This window comes from Brachyistius frenatus, unplaced genomic scaffold (assembly GCF_029030835.1).
Source record: "Brachyistius frenatus isolate BFR_SWC_R1_liver_20210118 unplaced genomic scaffold, ASM2903083v1 Contig_43, whole genome shotgun sequence".
Lineage (NCBI taxonomy): Eukaryota > Metazoa > Chordata > Actinopteri > Embiotocidae > Brachyistius > Brachyistius frenatus.
The window spans coordinates 1,434,198-1,458,427 of record NW_027210642.1 but is presented as its reverse complement, the minus strand read 5'-3'; the positions used below and the strand labels follow the sequence as shown (position 1 = coordinate 1,458,427).

The 24,230-nt window shown below is 42.0% G+C and overlaps 1 long non-coding RNA gene across 3 annotated transcripts in view; it reads right to left on the bottom strand.

Moving 5' to 3' along the window:
* Positions 1-24,230, bottom strand: part of LOC138623368 (uncharacterized) — a 51,919-nt gene that overhangs the window by 5,107 nt on the left and 22,582 nt on the right. For all 3 annotated transcript variants that reach the window (XR_011311074.1, XR_011311076.1, XR_011311075.1), the window contains one exon: positions 10,869-10,930. This is a non-coding gene — a long non-coding RNA (uncharacterized lncRNA). The remainder of the gene's footprint in view (positions 1-10,868; positions 10,931-24,230) is intronic.

Sequence of the window (24,230 nt, the reverse complement as noted above, 5' to 3'; positions counted from 1 at the left end):
CATTAGTTCAAAATAAAGCTCTGATTATAGGAGATGTGTAAACAGAAAGTTGCAGATCTTTGCAGAGCTTTTTTCCAGATGTGTAATTGACTGTTAATTGGCAGCGGCCTTATTTCATGTAACCTTTCCCAAATAAAACTGATCTAATACCAAGAACAATGGAATAAACTCAGTAGTTTGGTTTGTTGAACTACCCTGAAAACTTCAACACCTCTATGTTTCTACTGTGGAGGAGCCTACACTAACAAGCACTCATATTTCTGCCGTACACTTTGTGAAAACAAATAGACACTAGAAAGTGTATACACACAAACATGCACATATCCACACCCACACCCACACACACACACACACACACACACAAAGCAGTCAGGGACACTGGCACAACGTTGCGCCAGCGGTCCTTTAAACCAGTCATGTGAAACGACCCATTCCTTTCTGCAAATCAGATTACATCTCCGAGCTGAGCTGAGCTGAGGTCTGCAAGTCCACACACACATTTAAAGCTTGGGGCACATGTCCACGCAACACACATACACACAACACCCAGCTTAATCAGATTTTGCCCCACAAACCCTCCTGTCTTTGTGAATGTACGCAAATTACCAGGATCAGCGAGGAGAGAAAATACTGGCTCAAAATATACACATGAATTTACAGGATACAGTATATATGCGGCATGTATGGTAAATATGCTGTACTGTAGATTAACATGAGTGTAGCTATGGCCCTAGATTCCATGAAAAACAACAAAACAATTTATTTGTCAAGGAATATCATAGAGGGCTGTGATAAGCCTTCTTTCAGCAGCGGTCGACTGCTGTTTGGCAGCGCTGCTTTGGAATGAGCACATGTGGAAACCTGTTTATAGTGTGTTTGGCAGGAATACAAATGATAAATGATTCACAAATGATTCAAATCCTATTCAGGTTACTAAGCACCAATGTATTAAAAACAGAGAAATCACAGTAGTTCAGTCTGCTTAGTGTCAAATTTGCCTGGGTCAATGATTTTATTTGAAACAAGCTTAATTATTCCATTAAGTGATTGAGTTAGCAGATAAATAAGTACATGCATAGCTGAATAAATGCAATGTAGCAGAGTGAACATGTTGAGTTTTATGGTGCTGAACACCTAATGTTTCTGTACATTTTAACTTCAGTGATCAGATTTGCACCTTTTTTTTTTCTTCAGTTTTTTTTCTTTCAAGTTACAGTATAAAAGAAGGTTTTTGGCTAGCTGCTGGTGGACTGGTTGATTTAATCAAACCCAGACTACTGAAGGAAGTACAATCGGGCCCTACATTAAGTCTCCACTCTGGTAATCAAAAACCCTTCAGCTACATTAGCATGTCCCTTTGGCCCAACCAACAACCAAATCTCATTGTCTTTACAAAGTTTTATAGAAACTTCTTTATGGAAAAATAATCACTGCTGTGTCAGTGCCCATTATAATAAACATAATCCTTGATAGATCAGCTGTGTAGCTCATTGTCTGTGCTCATTTTGCCCTTGGAACCGTGGAGGTCAGAGGGTGGGCAGTTGTGGGTGGTAGGAAGCTGAGAACGTTGTGCCTATGGTGTGTCAGGACTCTGTCAGTCAGCCCAACTCAAGTTCATCTCAAGCGGGTCATTCTCTCTTCACATCGACATCTGAGAAGACCAGCAATGGAGATCACCAGCATGGAGACTGGAGTAGCAGAGGTACCGTGCCCTGGGTTAGATTGCACCGCGTGCTCAGATAAGATGACAGGAATGGGCAGGGCAACATGGGAAGCTGGTTGCGGCTACTGTTACCCCAGGAAGAGCTCACTCATCCCTCAGATCACCTGCCACACCTGTGGAGGCCAGGATCTGATGGAGTCACACACTAACAGCAGCCAGGAGATGGGAACTGGTCACCCCAGCCTCAGATTGGACCCAGCAGAAAAATATGTCATGAATGTTGTACAGTAAGTTATTGTACTGGTAGCTTTACATGTTTTGGTCGAAGGAATACAAATATGTGTGTACTTAACAGTACTGGGTGCAAGCAGACCTCTGGTACTGGCACAGCGTGGAAGAGGTTGGCCTGGCTATGTGAGACGAGAGCCCATACTGCATGGGCAACAATGCCTTCAGCAGCTGAGTCCCCAGTTTGACTCTGACCTTGCCGGATATTTTCTGCATATCATTCCCCTGCTTTCTTTCCTCACATTTTCATTTTAGTGTAATGGTCAAATAAAGGCAAAATGATGGAATAATCTAAAATAAAACAAAAAAGATACATATATATATATGCAATATCCAAATCTGTTCAGGTTGGTTTTCAGATCATGCCAAACTAGTTTCAGTCAGTAGCATTTGCTGTTTGACATCTCTTGAATCTAAGGATTTGCAGTAGCTCATGATGGTATACTGTGTGCCATTACTTTTGACATGTTAAGCTAAACAGTTAATCAAATCATAGATTAATAAATCAAATCAAAATCAAAATCAAAATCAAGAGATAAAAGTGCTGTGATGTAATTTGAGAGACATATGGTCAGTCCAACAGTACATATACCTTACAACACACACACATATACACACACACGCACGCACGCACGCGCGCGCACACACACACACACACACACACACACACACACACACACACACACACACACACACACAATAAACAACAAAGTAGTATCTTCATCTGGAGCGCATTTCCTGTCCTCTGACTTGGCATCTGGTTGCTTACCTGTCTTACACCACTGCATCTCTTTGTTGACCTCCCCTGCCTGCACAGAAACAACTGTCTAACCCCTGAAACTAGGACATAACTTTAATGATAAAAAACCCTGACCTTTGACTTGTGTTCTGTGTGAGATATACACCCCACACCTGGATTATAATGGTTTTCTGATATTTTTGTCTCACCAAGAACCAAAGAGGTGCAACTATCAGTGTCATACCCCGACCCACTTATGCAATGGAAACTTGAGAGGATAATAAAGTTACATCAAGCAGCTCTTTAATAAGACAAATTAGACAGCCCAACCCTCCTTCTTTGGTGAACATACTGAGTGTCAAATTTTACAAGGTGTGAAGTGAGGAGATGAGACAGTTTTATTCTGAAGCAGCACCAGTGGCAATGAATCATCTTATCTCTAATATAAATGTTACCAAATTATCTCCTGTCACCTTTTTAACCAAGCAGAAGTAGTGACCAGAAGTGGTCACAGGAGCCGTGAAATGTTAGTTTTAGAATGAAGGTAAACAGCCTCTTCTATGGTGGGCCTTTACCCTACACAGAGTAAGCACATGTTTCCCATTGTGGTTAAAAGGAAAAGGGATTAAAGTGTAGCGCAGCCGGAGCCACAGCCATACACCCCATGGTGGGATCACAGTGCTCTCAGGTCTTTGAGTACTGCTGATGCAGCCCAGTTGGAAGTGGCTGGTGAGTAGGGAGAAGGTAGGCCAGATCTACTAGTTGGGCTAGTCGGGGTCCTCGAGAGCCCGAATTTGAGACCTTTCTTTGGGGCTGAGTAGGCAGGCATGTTACCATGTTGACAGAACTGCCTGACAGAGGCTGCTGGACACCCATACAAATACAGACTTGGTAAGGATTATGGAAAGGTGTTGAAATGGAGCGGATTTTGCTTTCAGTGGCCCAATACTGTCCCAGTGAAAATGAGATCACCTTCAAAACTCATATTAAACACAGAAACAGGAGGGGACGGGGGAACGGGGGGAGTAAGCCTGAAAAAGCTATCAAACAGCCATTGGTTACAACGTTTTTACCCCAGGGCCTCCAGGTCAAACAGGCCACATTCAGGTACCACAGGGGACAGTTAAATCAGGAGACTGTGACTGTGCAGCCAATTACAGGGCACTTTAAAAAGGCAAACAGTGCAAGGGACATTGAGGAAGATATGCATAGTGAAGCATATCTGCACTTACCAAAAACTGCCAATTAACTAACACCCCATGAAGCTCAGCTGTGACTGTTTCAGTTGAAGAGCTTACATGTGCAGCGAGGAAAAAGAGTTCCTGTGCAGGGTAAGAAAGGGCGTAGAGTGAGGGTTGAACATTCATCCTGTCAGTCACACCCAACATTAGTGTCTCTACCGAGTGGTTTGAGGGATGGAAAGTCCTTGAGGCTTTACTGAACTTCAGTGTTGCTGAAGTCTCAGTTCATAAAAGTGATTGAGACTCAACTTGGATTTGGCTGCTCTAAAACCAGACTATGTAAATACTTTACATTAAACCTCAAGTTTTGACCTCTCAGAAATTACAAAATAGAAATATTACGTTTTAGACGGTTTTAAGTTAGCCTTGCATTCCTACGCATTTAATTTGACAAATGATCATATGGAGATGAGTTGGGCTTTGCTTTGTAGAAACTATTATGTATAAATGCAGTGTGACTTGATCATTTTTTTTTCCTAAAGCACTTCAAACATGATCTGTCCTTGCCACTAATCTAGTGTGGTACACTTTGCTCTACTCAATGAGATATGCTTCTCATCCAGACAAGTTTAAGTTGAGTATTCCAGAAAATCATAAACCGTCATTCTTAACCCTTTGGCCTCTAAACCCGCACATATAAACATGTATAATTACTTGCTGTACGTCTTCCAGTCCTGCAGTACTGGTGTTTTGCAGCACACGTTTGTGGGAGGAACTGGGGAGCAGGAATTGTGTGCGGGGTGTTTGCGCAGATTTGCAGGACTTTCTCACCCACAAAAACACTGTGTGGGCGAAAGAGTACGGCATGTTAATGAGCATGTGCGTCGTCGTGTTTTGAAACTGGAAACAGATTTATGTAGTGTTCGGGATCAGCTCTGCAAAGGTCACACTGAACGATTTAGCTCTGCTCAGTAAACCTTGTTCCTTCTCTGATCCAGGTGACTCTTAGCCAATAGTTTCACGACACAGAACAGACGCACTAGCCCCACTCTGACCACTTTCTCCTCCCTCATGACATCATTTATTTCCGATTCCAGTGACGCCACACTGACATTCAGCTCCTTTGATTAATTGGTTCCTACAGGGCGCTTGGAGGGTTTCCGTTTGAAAAAAAAAAAAAAAAAAAAAAAAAAAGACACTTTCTGGAGCTCGGAATTTCTAGATCCAAACACTCCTTCAGCCGCAAGCACGACCACAAAGCAAGATGCCCTGGAATGGGATGAAATATCAGCCACAGCGACAGAGTTTTCCTATTGACCCTGATCACAGCATTAAATGGGATGGAGTTAGAGGGGATATCTGTCAAACTGACCTGATTACAAACATCCGTCAACGACACATGTGAAATGGCACACACTTAAACACGTATTCATGCATCGACGCACAGGACGAAAAGCAAGCTACAACATGCACATGTGTGTATATATCGTCCGTGCACACATTAACGATACATGCAAAACTTCTAAAGTAAACGTCAGAGACTGCAACATTGGAAAAAAGGTAGGATGAGGAACACATCTAATCTGGCTAATCCGGCCGAGGATTAGAAGCAGGCAAATATCGGCCTAATAAACAAATGACTAACATTCCCGGCCTGTGTGGTTACAAGCCCCAGGGCTCCAGCTAGAACCCAGCAGGGTCTGGATCCAATCCCCGCTGTTTATCAGTGCAAGTGGAAGTGGCCACTTGTGAAACCTCCATGATAAACACTTGGGGGACAAACCCAGAATGGCTAACAGAAGAGTCTAACCAAATCACAGTTTGATTTACAGGTCAGACCTCAAAGACCAAAGCCTGATATCCTGCCCATGTTGTTACCACTCCATCATTCACTCTGACAATGATGTCTTCTTGGCCATATTCTGTCGGGGTGAAGATTTGCTATCCCCTTAAATATAGTGACTGACACATATCTAGTCTCTTGAATGTCATAATTAAATTGACACTTAAAATGAATTCATCAGCACACTGTTATGCAATGCAACAATTCAACAAGTAAGTTCAGTTCAACAGACAACAATATAAAAGAAAATATATGTTTTTGCAGAGGCAATATAAATGCTGATTAAATAGGTGTTACACCTCACATGGCATCTCAATCTTTAAAAATAAATGTTAATTTTGTCTTATATCAAGATTATATGCTGTTAAATATGTTATTAGCAGTGATTTAGAACACTGATTAAACTAGTGCTGAGTTTAGTAGGCAATCTAATCAGTTTGGTGATTGAAGAAATGATTTGATAACAATTTGCACTTGTCCCAGTCTCTTAAATATGATTATAGCCGCTTTTCTGTTTTAAACCATTTTAAATTATCTTTTGGGTCAACAGAGAGACAGCCGAGCAGCACATCTGTTTAGCATTATTGACAAAATATTGATTGCTTGTCTAGTCGTCACCATGGAGGCTATTGCAAAGGAATGTTGGACAGATAATGTAACGGGCCATGAATTCCCTTCAGTAGTAACAGGGTTGGTTAATTAGCGCCACGTGATGAAACTGAGATCAAAGGTAAAGAAATGAAAGCACGTTGTAATTTATTCGATGCAGTTTTTTTTTGCAATGAGGAAATGCACAAGACAAGAAAAAGCTTTCACTGGAAATGCAACCACTGCATGTTTCCTCTCTTTTGTCCTACGTGTCAGATGAAATGCTTCACAAGTTCTCAACTTGGGTGGATGTTCAGAAGCGTTAATCTCACTCTGTATATGGGTGTATGTGTGCTTGTGGGTGTGCTGTGAAGTAAAGTCTTCCCTTTGCTCTAATCCACCTATTTTGTTTCGGTCCACTGTTCAGATTAAATGTGGAAAAGTGCAGCGAAGGCAACGTTTTGCCTTCTCAGTCTATCTCGGCCACAGTGCTTTACCTGCTGAGCCCAAAGACTCCCCAAGCCTGAAGGACTCTGTTGCTTTAACCCTGTCCCCAAGCATGTCCCTGGCCAGCACAAAAGCCATCTGGGGTGCGGCTGAGAGCTTAAGCAACAAAATAACTCTTTCAAGCTGCACTCAGCATGGTTCTGACTGCAGGGCGTCGAGGTCGCCAATACCAATACTCTGACCGGACCTCCTCCTCCTCCTCCTCCTCCTCCACCCTTCTAATCCTGGCCTACATGACTGACTCCAACTGAAAGCCCCACACGCCAGAGGTGGGAGCCAAAAGCACTGTCAGATTCAAAAAAGACCACCTGCTCATCAAACTAAATTACACTCACTAAAGGCAATGGGGAATATAGAGAATGAAAAGGAGGGGAGCAAGAAAAAAAAAAAAAATGAGAAAAAAATAAAAGGAAATACAATTCACCGTTCTCCCTCTGTGATCTTGGCAGACAAAAGAACAAATTGCATTTCTGCGTCATGGCATTGAAGGTCAAAATTGGCATAGGCTCCCACTCAGCACTGTTTGTGTGCGAACATGTTGATATAGGTTCCATCAGTTCCCACAAAAGAGCCAGAGAGGTGCAGATACCCACCTCTCAGCCTTTCATCTTGCTTTCTTTTGTATTCCACTACACTTGAGTCTGTTGTCTCTCTCCTGTATTGGGCCGAATTGACTGTTATTATTCCAAACAGCATTATCGTTATTAATGCCACAGGTCTCAGGACCGTGCACTCCCAGGGAGTCGGGTCTGGACAGAGCCGCAGCCAATCTCCCTAGATAAAAGCTCAGTGGAGAGCTGTATGCAAGCCAGACTGCTTGGACAGGCCTTCATCCTCCCTCCTCATTCTCAGAGAGAGGTATAGACCCTACAAAGACCAAGATATGACTTTAATCTTAGCACTTTCAGTCAGATGGAAACATTTGAACAGAGAGCAGGTCTCTAGAAGGCTTTCAAAGTCACTTTGGGTTATCCACCAGTCAGAACAAACAAACTGTATTACAAGCAAAAAAAACATTCTTTAATAAAATTTCCATAATGAAAGTTTTTTTGAAAACCTGGAAATTGGAGGACAAAATGTTTGGAGTCATAAAACTGTGGATATTATTTGTGATTTTCCCTCCATTTCTATTGTTGATTGTAACGTTGGTAGAGCATATGTACTTGGAGCTGAGGCCATTTCCCAAAGGCAGCCATACATGACGAGTTATGTTAAAGGTGGTGTGGAGAGCTGACGTGTGGCCAGGCCAGGGCAGGGCAGCGGCTGGGGTCTCGGCTTAGTGCCTCAAGCCCCTCGCTCCAGTGAGGCACACAGCATCAGCTCCCGGCCAGAGCCCGGACACTGATTTATGGGACAGGAGGATTACCACCAAACTAGCCATGAGGACCACCCAGATGGTGGCACAGGACGACAACACCCACAGACACACATGCATGAAATATTCAAATACAGTGAACCCTCGCTATAACGCGGTTCACCTTTCACGGTCTCGCTGCTTCGGATTTGCATCGTGCATTGAAATCACATTACGACTATATGTAACGTAGATATATTTAATGTCCAGTTCTATCTATTTCAATTGTAAAATAAAGGTTATTACTTCACGGATTTCGCCTATCACGGTTTCTATTTGGAACGTAACCCCCGCGAAAAACGAGGGTTCACTGTATACTCAAGCACTGATAGCCACTAATATGCACATGTTTGCTCTGATATCCATGAAAAAACACATATTTATTCAATAACACCAAAAATGCATTTAGTATTGTAGATTTAAACTTTATAGAAGTAAACAAGCATGAAAAGCTGCACATGAAGTCTATAAGGGCTCTGTTAACCACTCAAGTGCAGTGGGATGAATTAGTTTGAAAGAGCCAGATTTGCTCATCAGAGTTCATCTGAATCTACAGGATGGGCCTGGTTGGAAAACAAATTATACTTGTCACGCTTTTTTTTTTCCCTCACTTTAGTTTGCAGGAAGCATATTTGAAGACAAGATGACTTATGTCATTTACTATCTCGAATGACCCCGGTTAAAAACCAAGACCATTTCTTTTTAACGGGTGACTTTCAACTTGATCATGTTTAATAATCCATTTTCTTAATGCAGATCTGGATTCCTCTCACTTTCACACTGGATGCCATGCTTAATGCTTTTCCACAATGTCACCGTCTCATTCAAGGACATGTGCAAATACACTGAGCCAAAGAGGAGAAAACTAAGAAAAGCACATATTTCTCACTTGCCAAGGCACAACACAGCTCAATGTAAAGGCACCAGTTGGATGAGCTGAACAATAAGAGTTAATGACAAATCGGACGTGGTGCATTCCTTGGGCAAACACTGATCTCATGAAGGGAAACAGGTAGGCAAACACTCACCTGCCCTAAGCTAATAACACGTGTGAGAGCAAACAGACAAACACACACACACACACACATACGCATGCACATACTCACACACATTTATACACTTGAGCGTGTCGATATGTTGAGACAATGATGGGAATCAGACTGCACAAAACTATGCATGTATAAAAATAGCATCAGATTTCCCCAGGAAAATAAAGGACCAGCTCAGAGTCAAATGTAGAGGAATGCCAAAGATCTGTATTTCTTTTTCCTGTATTAATGTGCTATGTGAACCAAGGAAATAGATTGGCACACAACATAATGTATACATGTGTATATTAGCCTGCTCTGGTTATGGTTTGTCTAAATCATTGCATACAAAGAATAAACAGAAATTATGTTAATCTAGGCCATCACAATGGCTGCAGCAGGAGGATTTAAGCGGCTTAAACTGAGTTTATTTTATAATAAATTGCACATTTTAAACCACATGTGAGTCTGACCTCCACAAATAAAATTCTCCTTGAAACTTGTTAGTATGGGTGTATTTCTGATTGTGTGTAAGACTATTTGAAAATGTCTGAGTGCTTGTGTGTCAGGAAATCATTGATGACTATTCACTTTCCTACCAAACACATGACACGGATTTTCCCCTAAGGCCTTGTTTCTTGCAGAGGAAAAAAGCATAGCTCCAGAGACAGCACCACTCCACTCAGTGGGATGCACCCTCAACGCTTCTTGACCATGTGACTGCCCTCCAGCTGCCTTTCGATTGGATGCTCGGAGGCGGAGAGGATGAAGAGAAGAGGAAGCGGTGGTGGCGGAGGGTGGCGGGGAGCTGACTGGCAGCGGACACATGAGAAAAAAAAACAAATTCCAGCCCCATTGCCATGGAGATGAGTCAACAGCAGGTCGAGGGAGAGCAGAGAGGCCTGGGGGGGGCTGTGGGGCACTGGCTGACCTGCTGTAGTTAACAATTCATCCCCGTATCCGGCTCTCAAATGATTGGGCAAACATGGAGTGCTGCGGAGGCAAAAGGGCCCCAAGGGACTGAGAGAGGGGCATCACCCTGGGGTGACGCTCTGACAGGCAGACACTGGTTGGTAGAGGGTGGACCAGCTGAAAGAGGGAGTGAGGGAAAGGGGAGAGCACTGGGGGTGGGGTAGGGGGTGGTTGTTGATGGGATGTGGGAGAGCGACTGAGCACAAGGGGTACTGCAGGCTACAGTACAGTCACAAAACAGCATTGATGGCTGTGCCCTTGCAAAGCAGTGTAATTAAATGATTTGTGTTAAGATGCCATTTTGAGGATGAGAACAATCTGTTAAGTACACCACAACAAAACATGGCCCAGTAAATTCTGGTTCAATTTTTCATGTTAAGCTAAATAGTTAGCAGTTGTGCCAACAGTAAAAGCAGGAGTTGCATCAGTTGTATAAGCCTAAACCACAGTAACACTATAAGTCTCTGGCAGATGTCCACTTTGTTAGAGAACGTTTTGCACATCTGGGTGAGTCGCAAAGCAAAACACTACAGAACACAAAAGCATGGAGAAGGACATAACATCACTTTATGACAACTAAGCTAATAAGGACACATGCTTGTGCACATTTTCCACACAGCAAAGGTTCACAGGAGTGAAATCAGATGCCGCGACACCACAAGCAGACTGAGACGATTTGCAGTGTCTTTAGAAACATAAACTCACCAGAAGATCCCGGAGAAGCAATTAAAGTTTGACATCTCATTCCAAGAATCTCAGATTCCTTCCTGTAGAAAAAAAAAAATCAAAAGAGGACAAAGGTCACATAACATACTGATTACATAGTAACACTTCTAGTTTTTTAGCTGGTTTAATTTACGTGAAATAGTTTTAGAGCACGTTAATGAGGTACAAACGAAAATGGGTCAAAGCAGACAGGACTAAGTTCCAAAAACACTGACCACTTTACAAGCAAAGGTCTGTTCATGATGGATCTGAGACAGAAATAGCGGATGAGCGACGGGTGGATCTCATCAATGTCACATCATACAGAAGAACCGCAAGGCTTCAATACTGTACTTATATTCGGCTAGACTTTACGTAGTGTTGGGTTTTGTCTCAGTCAGCACAAGTGCTCATTTGTAACTTTATGCACTGTCACAGCTTGGTTTCTTTGCCAGAATGGCAAACCAAATCCAATTATCCAATCGGCTGTCTAACTTTGAATGGTTGCAATGCCACCATTACAACAGACCTTTCACTGGGCAGCGGTGTACGGAGGGTGTGTTAGCAGAGGGGATCTTTTACTGGTTCTCAGCTTCCACCCACGTCAGAGCACAGCGTTTTTTTCATAAACACTGCTGAAGCATGCCCTTCCTTTAGTGGGAATTAGGATCCTCTCAATAATAATCCACCCAACAAATCTTATAAATGAAAAACAGAACATTTACAGTGTGTCCGTCAAAAAAGGAGAGAAAAGAAATGGAGTAAAAAAAAACAGGAAAAAGTATGATGATGATAAAAATAGCAGATGTTAAGAGTCACTTCTCGAAAGGTGTGTCATTCAGGGATTTGGGACACATTTTTGGCTGCGGCTTAGTTCTAAATTTAGCATGTTTGCTAAAATAAAAAGTGAGTTCAGTCAGTGGTGCTGGAACGTTCTCCTCCCCATTCATGACCTCAGTGGTGCAGCCGGCGTCACTCATGACGAAACACTAACCATAAAAACAAAACAAAAAAAGACCTCCTCAAATACTCGGTACATAAGGAAACAGCCCCAATTTAATGTTTCCTGTAAATGATCCTATTAATGCAATCCAGGTCCAAAACAACAAAAAATATATAGTTTTCTGCTTTCTAAATTTAGAACACAGTTTGGGCATGAATGACCTTTTACATAACAACTTCACAGAGAACACAGTCTCTTGTTTGATATTCAGAAATCAAATTCATAGACAAGAAATTAAAGCTTTGTCCTTCAGTACTTTACCGCGCATACGTGTAAAGTAAAGATATATGACACATGGATAATGCTACTATGTGTGTTTTCTGTATCCAGACATGGTGGGGATGAGCCTGTGTGTGGCAGACTGGGGAGGATGCCCCTGGGCCAGGCCGGGGAGTAAGTGAAGCAGAAGTCCCATCTAAGCCCAAAAGCATGTGAGTATCAGGCTTGTAACTAAAACACAAGCATAAACACGGGCGATGTCAGGGATTACACCCTGCAATACTGCCGCAGGAAATCACAGACAGCACAGGTGTAACCATCGGCACAGACGCATTCTTCACCCATCTCCACTCTGCCTGTGAAGCTCTGACTGACAGCTCATCATCTACTCTTGTTGGCTGTGTGAAACTTGTGTAAACATCTGTGGGCGTTTGTATGTTTGTGTGTGTGTGAGTGTGGAGCGGGAGCCACAGGTGAGGAGGACACGCACACACAAACACAGAGGAATTACAATTGGGTAATGTCATGTTGAAGAAGCCTCGCAGCACCATGCCGCACATTCTTTCAAAGAATCTTTCCTTCGAAAAATCCTTGTTATATTTTTGTCTCACTTTTCCTTGAGAGTTGCGTCTGATCAGAAACATTTAGAAAAGTACAGTGTAACTGCAATACCCGAACATAATTCTTTTTCATCTTTCATTTTAGATATGGTTGATAGGATTTTTTTTTTTTAAATATGTATTTATAAAGCAAAAAGAATAACGTTTATTGAGAGCTGCAGGGAGCAAAAAGCGAGGAAAGCACATTTCCTCAGTAAACAGCACCCTCTAGAGAAACACCCTTCATTCAACCCTGCCCTTTCTCTTTGTTCTTGCAAACCTGGCTCTTCACAAACTGCTGAAAATGTTGCTTATATGCAAGATTCATCAAAAACAGTTACTTTAGGTCAAACATCTACTTCTCACATTCTTAAAATGTTTTATATTTCTTTTCTTTGAAAAACACCAGGCAGGTTGTGTTGTTCTCTGGCATATTTGTGAGCCACATTACAGAGGTGAGGGTGAACCATTTATTTTCCAAATGTGAGTTGATAATGAGGCAGGCTGTTATTAGGATGTTTGCTTTAATCGTGTGCAGGGTTATTAGGTGCGGTTTACAGTACACAAGAGAGATTAAGGTAGGCTACGCATGACGGAAAGAGCTGAGGAGGCCAACGATAAGCCAGCTACCCACAACTGTGAAGCGGGCTGAGAAATACGAGCGCACAGTAGGACACGAAACGCAGCAAGACAAACCATTTTTTCCTCTCTCCCGCTCTCTCTCTTTCTTTCTTTCTATCTCTCTCTGTCTCATTTGCTCTCTCTGTTCGCCCCAAATCATGTTACACAACCGCAAAGGAATGCCTTGTGTATCAGAGACAGATTTAAAACAAGCCAAAAAGAAAGGAACAGTAAAAAGAGAGGATCGCAGAGGGATCTATAGACGCAGTAGGTGTTGTTTGGTTCCTTTATGTTTATATAAAAGAAAAACATTTGCAGGGAGCTCGGCAGTATTGTAAAGGCAGTTGACACACAAGCCCCCATACATACACACCTAACTGCTTCACACACGCTTCTATAAACTAAATCAGCCTGAGACACACAGCACTGTGCACCAACCAGGGAGCACTACATGTTTCCTCTATATTTTTCCATGCCATTAATAAGAATAGACATTGCACTGTTTCATTACATTTTTGTTGGAATTAAGGGAGTACTTGAAAATCCATCATTTTATTAGATTTCAAACTTTCCCACAGCATTCCCACCATTTTTTCCGTGCATTTGACCCATGCACATTAAAGTAGCACTCAATTAGGCCGGCACACGGAGCCCAAACGGGGCACTCATGTGCTGCTTAAACATGACATATAGCACCCACCAACCATTATTATTAGACCTGGTGTGCATTAAAACACAATGCAATTTCGTTACATGAAGACAGTGGAAAATAATTTCTTAACAATAAAAAAAAAAATCTTATTTTGAATATTTTGGACAAACTGTTAATAAAGTTGTTAACCAAAGTCAAAACTGAGCTGAACTGTGTTCTAACATCAGGTGGATCCACGTGCTCACATTTGTTCAAATCTCAAAGGCTAAAACACTTTGAAATAAAACAAAAGCTGGATTTTGTTTTCTTCAACAGTATCTGTATTGTCGTTTCTTCTTTTTATTTACCTGTACAATAAAAATAAACAACAGAAATCCGAATTTAACACATCCTTTTGCATGTCATTGGTAAAAAGGTGTGTGTGTGTGTGTGTGTGTGTGTGTGTGTGTGTGTGTGTGTGTGTGTGTGTGTGTGTGTGTGTGTGTGTGTGTGTGTGTGTTTGTCCATGTGTATATCTAGTTAGCAGAAGGTCAGAGTGGTGAAATATTAGAGCACTGTTTGCTCTCCTCCATGTACTCTTGGGGACCAGCCTGTTTGAAAGTTTGAACAGTGACGTGTGAAACCCGCAAAAACAGGACATAGCAGCACTCTGTTTGCTTAAGAACACCCAAAGAATGAACTGCCATTAGAAAACAAATCTCTTGGCCAGCATTCCTCCTGTCTATCAAATCCTACCTGTTGAACAAGATATGACACAGAACGGAAAAGGTAGTTGCGAGAGGATCAGCTTCGTGATGGGATGACTTGCAATTTGTTAAAAGCTTGTCAGCTCTCTGACCTTCATCTCTGACCCATGGAAACAGGTATGCATCCACAGGTCTGTCTTTCTCTATGTGCAAATGTACAACATCACATACTGTAGTTTGTAAACCGGAACAAAGTGTCTCCTCTGGACCTTTTGTATTATATCCAAATAGAATGAAACTTGATGGATCTCTTTTGTGATATTTACAGAGCTGAAATAATCAATCAATTACAAAAACATACTTGTACTTAATTCAGCTAATGAGCTGCTGAAGGGTGGGGAGTTTTTCTCACTTTTATATCACTGAAAATAAATACATTTTTGATTTTTTTTTTTTTTTTAATCCTTGGCTGAACAAAACTTGTGTCTCCTTCAGCTTCAGGAAATTTTGATGGACATTTTTAAAGACAAAAAAATCATATCACTAAAAATAATAAAACAGTATATAGATTCATTGAACATAAACATAATCATTAGTTTCAGCTCGAGCCCTATATTATTTTCATGCACGCCACAATGCTGAAGTGAGTCTTAATAAATGATTCTCCCCATCATACATTTGAAACACAAAGGGCAGCAGACAATTTAATTTCTGTCCAGCATCTGCTACATGAAACGTTTTCTTGATATTTTCAGCAGACACGTCTGGCTGGCTCTTGTGATTAAAATCATGAAAACACACTGATGGATGGGACAGCAAAGTTGGGGTGATACTGGATGTAAATACACCAACGGGACGAGAAAAGGAACGAAGCAGCACAAGCTACCAGCCCCTTTCCCTTCCCCTCCCCTCCCTGCCATCATCCTCGTATCAGAGGAGCCACTGGGAGAACTGGATGTGATTTGTATGTGTGTTTTTGAAGAGGGGTGCTCATAAACAGCCATGAAAGGGGCCCCTCTATTCAGCCCGCCAGCCGAGATGCGCTTCACTGGGCCAGCCTTTTGTTTTCCCCTGTTCACAAAACCTTAAGCATAGAAAAAAAAGCGGGGTTGATTCTCTCGATGTGTGCAGGCCCAAATGATGCCATTAGTTTGGTGCCCGCTTTGGGTGAAAAAGGCTTCAGTAGCGCTTGAAGTGATTTAAAAGATGCAGGAGAGAGCTGCCCGCAAATCCTGTTTGAGAATAACACTGGAGGAGAATGGGGAGGCAAAATGCCAAGCTAGTGATCATTCTATAGTATGCAAAATTGCTCTCAACTCCATGAGTGCTGTGGATGTTAAAACAAAAGATGAGGAGCATTCCTTTATCACGTGATGAGGGTCAATGTGCTGCAGTGGTGCGTGGGGTCACGAAGTTCACCAAACTTCCCACGCTGCCTCACACTGTAAGACCATGGTTAAAGGCTGTAACACTTCATTATTGGCAGGGGGATTTTTTTTGTCCAAAAGGGCCAGAGCCTAAGAGCCCACACAGGGATGAGCCATGAGGGAAAAAAATATATACAGTGAACCCTCGTTTATCGCGGGGGTTACGTTCCAAATAGAGACCGTGATAGGTGAAATCCGTGAAGTAGTAACCTTTATTTTTTTTACAATTATTATACAATGAAATACTCCATAATACATTGAAACCAAAGAACAAAACCTTTTTACAGGCCCAAGCATTTGTTTAACAAATAAAAGTACTGCATAAATGTTTTTTTTACAAATAACTACTGTACTGTAAAATAATCATTTTAATCATCAATACGAACTGAAGGCTTCAAATTGCTGAGATCGGCACCGCCCCACTGCGACCCGAGTCATTGGATTAGAACGGGAGAAAATGAAAAATGATTATGAAAACAAATACAAAGTACAGTAGGACAAATAGTGACTCGTGTATTTCACTGCTCTTCTGACTGAGCCGCTGCATCCTGACTCCGCTCTGCAGCGGTTCTTTCTTCTAAAGCCGGCGGTGCAGGTGTGGTTTTTCGAGAGAAGAACATAGTTATCGGTAGTTGTTGTCGCTCTTTTTCTTCTGGGCAAAAAGATTCTTATAAACCGACATGCCACCATCGATTATTTTTAATTTGGCAAGCTGTTTTACGTACGTGTACATATTAAACCGCAACGTTATTGACAAACAGGTAGAGAAGAAGCGGAGAGACTGTTTAGCCAATCAGAATGCAGAACACAATGCACGATGCAAATCCGTGAAGCAGCGAGACCGTGAAAGGTGAACCGCGTTATAGCGAGGGTTCACTGTATATACAGAACTTCCTCATCAGCATGACAAGGCTAACACATCAATTACAAACCCAGGAAGAAAGAATGATGAAGAAAAACATTCTCAGAGAATATGCTTTTCACATGAATCCTAAACTGTGGTAGGTATGTTGGTGATGTCACAGTGATTAAAAAAAATAACTCAACAGTCCGGACCTGGCACGGTAATACTATAAAGAAAAAAGACAAAGCCTGAACAGGTGAGAACCATTCAAGTCAAACAAACAGGTGATATTTTGATAACGAAAATGTGCCAGCCAATGGTATTGCGTGAGACATGTCATCACTGTACCCGTTCGTCAACAGCAACCTAATAGGCATGAGAACCTGACAGTGTCAACAAAAGGACAGTGCCAAACAAAACCACTTGTTGTGAGTGAGAGGGCTCCTGATCAGGTCAGGTCCGGTTCCACTCAGCCCTCATTTCCAGGTACATGACTTTACAGTGAGTCTCTTTTAACATCTCAGCTGTCAGGAAAAACATTTTATGCTTGTTTTTCTTTCGCAAATAATGTGCTAATTCTGGCAGCCACATACACCCTGCTCTCACATGGCTTCATCAGGGTTTAAATTCTCTGGATGCATTTGATTTATTTCTATAAAATGTTTTCTCTTTTTTTCACTGCTTTACTTATCACTTTTTGGATTAATAATCAAGTGGATAATGACTTTGTCTGGTGGAGATGATTATTGATGTGGAATTACTCATATACATGTAGCTGCTTAGGGTTTAAATACTTGTGCACATTCCTGTAAAAACACATTTCCTGTGGAAATCATTATTTTACAAGACACACCAGGTGAGCTGACAGTGACTCGGCTGGAAACATTAAGTGACTCAGATGTGATCCAAACTGATGGGTTTTTCCCCACTTAGCATATTTGTCAGCAGTCTGGCCTGCCGAACAATACCACCTCCCACTGGACAAGAACTGGGTAGTCGAATGCACTAAATACCTTACTTATCTGTGCATGTTAGCACCTAATGCTCCTAATGCAGACTATAGTTACCTACAGAATTATAAAACATACAGAAAGTAACTTTCTGTGGATACACTGTTTTCTTCTGGAAAGGCAGTGACCTGTCTGTGTAATGTCAAGGTTTGGGCTTCACTCAGGAAATGATACAGAAGTTACAAGAAAGAGCTAACCTTTCTTTCTCTAGTATTAAGACCTTCATTTTAGGATGCTTAAACACTCAACAGACACATGACACCACTGCGGCTGTTCTTCGAGAGCTTAAAGTAATATGTTTCCCAACATTCTGTACACATTCTATTTATTTTATTGCAGCCACAGGATGCAGTGCATCAAACTCGGGCATTCCTTCCTGGAATAGTCCCTGGATAAAACGCCAGGACTGAATGTATACTGGGAATGTTCTTTAAAATTAAAACAGAATCTATGTCATGTCAGTAACCACGGAAACATGGGTCTGACATTTTAACAGTAAGACAAAGCTGATTCTAATTAAAAAATGACTTAAAAACCAAGTAGTAGAATCCCAAGAGTCAAAATACAACTGAAGTGGACCCTACAGGCCATGATGTCAGTGGAAGTCTTTTCCAGGATGCTTGATATGGGTCCTGTGGGCTCCTGCTGATAAGATTGAGGAGCAGCTCATTAAGAGACCCTCAGCAAACTATTTGTTGGTTAACAATGCTGCCTTAGTCCCAGCTATCAGGCCATCTCAGCACAGACCACATGTGGGCTGGCTGGACACAGGTAATCAGGATTGTCAGAATGGGACCAGCTCCTCTTGCAGAAACTATAAACCACCATCTGCCCCCTATAAAACTACTTCTACCACACATACAGGACAAAAACAAGTGGATTTTTTTTTTTTAATTATTATTATTTTCATGAAGTAGTAAGGGCAGCGCAAATCTTTACATGCACTCACTTTGTCCCACATTCAGCAATGTCAAGCAAACATTTCCCCCTTCCCCTCTCAAGTGACCCTCCTTGTACAAGCGCTGCCACGGACTCTCTGTCGAACCGGTTGGTGGTGAAATCACTGTTCATTGTGGTGCCTGTCGTCATGGTTACACCCAGGTGTTGCTCACAAGCCAACGCTGAAGAATCATAAAGCCACTTGCATTCACTAATCCTTCGCCATACCACAGTGTGTCAATAATCAGGAATGCACTGCCTAAACTAAAGCATTGTTTCTCTGCCAACCAAATCACAAATATAAGCACTGATACCGCCTCAGGGCACGGCCGTCTCTGGGGCAAGAAAAGAAATGAACCAAAGAGAAACAACAAGTGTCAAGGATAGAATAAGGATGCTTTGATATCTCTCCAGACAGCTTAATACTGTCTAAAGCACAAAGCTTTCTACGGCAGTGCATGGGGGGATGTATGCTGTTGTACTGTTGGGGACTGACTAAAGCAGTAGCTTCTTTACACAGTAGGACAAAGTCAGAGCTCCGGAGAAGACCAGCTGCTGTCAACAGTTGGATTTCTTTGAACTAGTACTAAGCCCTAAGACAGCAGGAAATATCCTCTTGACGTCTTTGAACTCAGCCCATTAGAGTCTAATTCAGAATGCAAAATCTAATATGAAAATAATCTCACTAGGACTTATACACATGCACCTGACAACAGCGTCTGATCTTTGTGGACAAAAGCTCCCAAACCAAACTTGCGGTTTCCCGCTGTTCATCTGTCACTGAGTATTATTTTTATTACTTTGCCACTGAGCATGGTATGTGGCACGTTGCCATTTTCAGGATGACTGGGGACCATGTAAAAAAAATAATTTGTCACCTCTGTCATTTTCTTTATACAGCATGTCTTACTTTTATGGAATTTAATGATAGCTGACATGTTTAAGAGTCATCTCGACATAAAGCACCGGCAACTCCACTGTCTTTGAACCACAGCTCAGAGTTTAGGATCAGAAATGCAGACATAAGTAGTTCTGAGCCCATCCGATGTCAGACAAGACAATAGCATGCCTGTTGTCTCTCCTCCTCCTCTCTCTCTCTTCTTTCTGTGTGTTTATATTTGTGTGTATTCACATATTGTGGTATCGCAGAACAGAGGAGCGCAGAATGGGCCAAACGGATGCGGCCAGAGTGGTGAGACCACTGTAGAGCGCCTGGGTACTGAAAAGGTCCTCCTGAGAGCTTTATTGTGTGGGGAAACCAGCCGCAGCCAGTTCTGTTCCCGCGAGATGCAGGGCCTAGCTGCAGGCCACAACAATGAGCATCTTTGTCAAGCCGGACTATTATCTTTACACATTACTGTAAATGACAGGCGAATGTGGTACAGTGAATATCCCATGTAATTAAGCTCCAGGTATGTGCTTGTCATAAAACAAGAAGGTAATCTAATATCAAGTTCCTTCAGTGTTTGAGAGCATGTAGATGCTGATCGGAGAGCTGGTACTACAGAGTAATTTTTTTCATTAGAGGTTTTAGAGTCCAAAAATCTGTTCAGTTACACTAAATGCCATTTTTTCTAAAGCATTTTCAGATATGAACAACAATCTTTAGAGATAAATGCATATTTCAAACTATATATCCTAGGCGGCCTGATAGCTGTGTGAGGATGCACGTCACATGGGCTCAAATACTGTCAGCAGTGAGTCACTGGTTTGATTCCTGCCCAGACACTTGATTACTGCATAAAATCCCCCTGGTCTCTTTACCTGCATTTCCTGCCTCTCTCTGCTGTAACTATAAGGTAAAGGCAAAGGGCGGAAAAGAAAAATAAGAAAGCCCATCTGAGGGCATAATCACAGCATTCTTCTTTGGTCTATTTAATTCGCAGCATAATTTTATTTAGTTTGTTTAGGTTCTTATTGGCAATCACAAGTGAAACATAGCTTAAGTTAAAAATGTATGCTAGTTATTTTTGTACAAACATTTGGTAGCTTTTCTGATAATTTAAATATTTAAATGATGGACTTCTCTGGGTTCCTTGTTATCTTAAAACCAGTTCAAACATGGTCATCATTTTTATGTTTCCAGATAGATTTTTGTAGTTGGTGTGCTTTCATTTTCAATCCGACAGATTGCAGAGAAGATGGAAACACACTTGCCATGACATTTTGGTTCACGTGCCATTATGGAATCATTCTCATCAATAAAACAAACAAGTATAAAGTCCAGTGACTGATTAAATGCTCTTTACCAGGTACAAACACACCCTGAAGAGCTAAAAACATACAAGTCAACAGGTCAAAGACTAACAGACAGGAAGCACTTGACTCTCTCTGCCAAATTACAGCTCAACCTGAACTTGACCCCTCTGTCACCTGTTGCCAACGCCATCATTGTAGCTGGTTGGTTGAGGATTATCTGACCCCAACTTGCAAAACTTGGCCCTTCTCACTTGGCAAGTGCTCACTTGTCCTGATGTCATGGATCTAATTGTTCACGCTGCGTGGGACAAGAAATCTGATATAAGGTACATTGTTGACTGTGTGCACCAGCTTGTGTGTGTGTGTGTGTGTGTGTGTGTGTGTGTGTGTGTGTGTGTGTGTGTGTGTGTGTGTGTGTGTGTGTGTGTGTGTGTGTGTGTGTGTGTGTGTGTGTGTGTGTGTGTGTGTGTCATCAAGAGCCAAGCTAACACTTGCCTGCAACAACACACACACGAATACACTCATGCCTTCACCCGCCACAACCTATCATTACCACTGCCATGTAGCCACCTCCGCAGCAGGCCTCACAAGCCCTGACAACCACCGGCACACACACCTGGAGGGCCAAACACTTAAGTTCCCAGCGTTGTGCTTTGTAAACACAGCCTTTTAATACACACACACACATAAACAGACACACACACCTATTCATATCCTGCAGCCTCAGCTTCTCCCCTGCACCTCCCATTCTCTGTAAAATACGTCCCGCTTTTCTATCTCCCAGACCGCAAATGCTTTAGCCCCATTTCATTTATTTCCTTTGTTATCATTTCCACACTAGCAGAGTGAAACAGCACACAACCTGTAGAGCCAGGTAGGCAGTCACTTCCAGGCTGCTCCTGTGATTAGACTAACAGGCTACAGTACGTATTCGAGAGTAAACACAGTATAGAGAAATATAATCTGACAAGTTAAACGGTGCAACTCAACAAAAGAAAAGGAACTTTCTAACAGTTTCAGGTAGCAGATTATGATTCTATAAGGCTGATATTTCACTCCCTTGTCTTCCACATCAATGTTTGCTTCACCCAGGGCCACTTGAGAATGTACACGGTTGAAAGAATGCACACAACCACTAAGCAAACGTGGCTGACAATGCAAACCTGAGCCCAGCTTACCTGTCACGCATACGCAACTTTTACAAAGGATGTCACTGTGACAAATCAGACTCAAGGGAAACTTTTGAAGATCCCAGCCTGCTGGTTAAAGGATGCTCAGTGCAAACACATCCTTCAGTCAGGGTTAATCAAAGGAACAATGAAAGACCTCTGGAACGTGCTACCCCAAGAGAAGCCTTTGAAAAAGACAGGAGTCACTGAAGTGTTTGCCCTGCTTTTTCCTTTGTCATGTTACAAGGGTTGTGTTGGGCCTAAGCTTGCTCTGCACCATGTTCTATTCAGAGACGGCTTAGTGTGTAGCAGGTTGCTCTGATAGGTGTGTGAAACCTGAAGCTTTACAGGCATGGTGTTCAAAAGAAGAATCCAGAAGAACAGCATGTCACACTTTACCTGTTTCAAATCCCAGGAGCTGAAAGCAGATTATCTAGAGAATCAGTCCATTCTTTTGCACTGACTTTGTCATACTTTTTCTTAACAAACTGCAGCATGTTGTTTAATGAGAGGTATATGTGTATTGAATACAAAGGAATGAAATCAGGAATGTGCTGAGCACACTGGAAGTAAAGGCAGCATATTTGCAAAGCAAACAGATCCTTCTCAATAAAAAATATAATTCTGTTTTTTTTTTTTTAAAGGATCTCAAGCTTTCTTTTATATGGGATATTTTCTGACTTTTCCAAATGTGCCTTTAAGAGGAACCAATCTTCCAGGCTGGTTGTGAGATAGATAGAATATTTGACAAAACAATGTTGTCTAAAGTCTTTTGTGGCTCCAATTGGAGTCTAATAAAGTCAGATAAATTGACTCAAGAGATGTCCTACAACAACAGCCATGCTTTAAGGAAATGGGAACACATCCCTTCAACAAAACCTGCACTTTGCATCTTCCTCTACAAAAACACTTAGACAGATAATGATTGATCAACATCTACTTTGCCCAAAAGATCTAAAGTCAGAATATAAAGTACAAGCAGTTTGAGCCTAAAATCTGGTCTCAAACATTGCAAGGCTTACTCCTTTCTCTCTGCATTATTTCTGGGCCTACAATTGTGCATGTGTGTGTTGCTTATGTGCCTGTGTGTTCTGTGTGTTATGAATGACCTCATCAAACCTAAAAAAAAAACATAGCCGGGGGATCTGGGTAACATCAGGTCCGAATTTTGCCGCAGAGCCCCAACAGTGTCTCCCTGCTTCATTTACATACAACAATATACAGATCCACAGCCCACTCTCAAAAACACTTACACAAACAATTCACGGCATGCTAAACTCAATCTTAGTCAGAGCGTGTAAACGAATGTATGTGTCTGCATGTGTGCGCTTTTAAAAGGGCTGAAAAAAAGGTGCGAGATGGTACAATGGTTTTGTTGCTCAAAATCAATAAAGATCTGCTTTAATATTTCTTTCTGTTTTTTGGGCAGACTGTCTTAAACATATTCCACCTCTCTGATGCACAGTATGTGACTGCTGAGAGAAATATGCAGAGCTGTCTCCAGTTAGAGTACTGGGAAAAGATCCAGCCGCAGGATATGTGTGTGTGTGTGTGTGTGTGTGTGTGTGTGTGTGTGTGTGTGTGTGTGTGTGTGTGTGTGTGTGTGTGTGTGTGTGTGTGTGTGTGTGTGTGTGTGTGTGTTGTGTGTACATGCAGAGGGCTCAGGCATGATCAAACAAAACTCACCAAGGTACAGTATGCCACCTGTACCCCCCCCAAAAAATCCTCCCTCTGCATCTCCACGTAGAGTCTTTGCACTATATGGAGTATGAGAATGAAAGAGGCCATGTCAAAAAGCCTAATCCTTAGGCGATTAGTCAACGTGTCTCGATTAAAAGCTAGCAATGCTGCCACACCCCCATCCCTCAACCCCCCTCAATGGAAATGGCAGCCCACAGGTGTCCCTACAATACATGTCTCAATAGAAAAGAATGCGTGGCGGGAGGTGGGTCGAAGCTGACTGTTACATTAGACAGAAGAGAGGAACGAGGCAA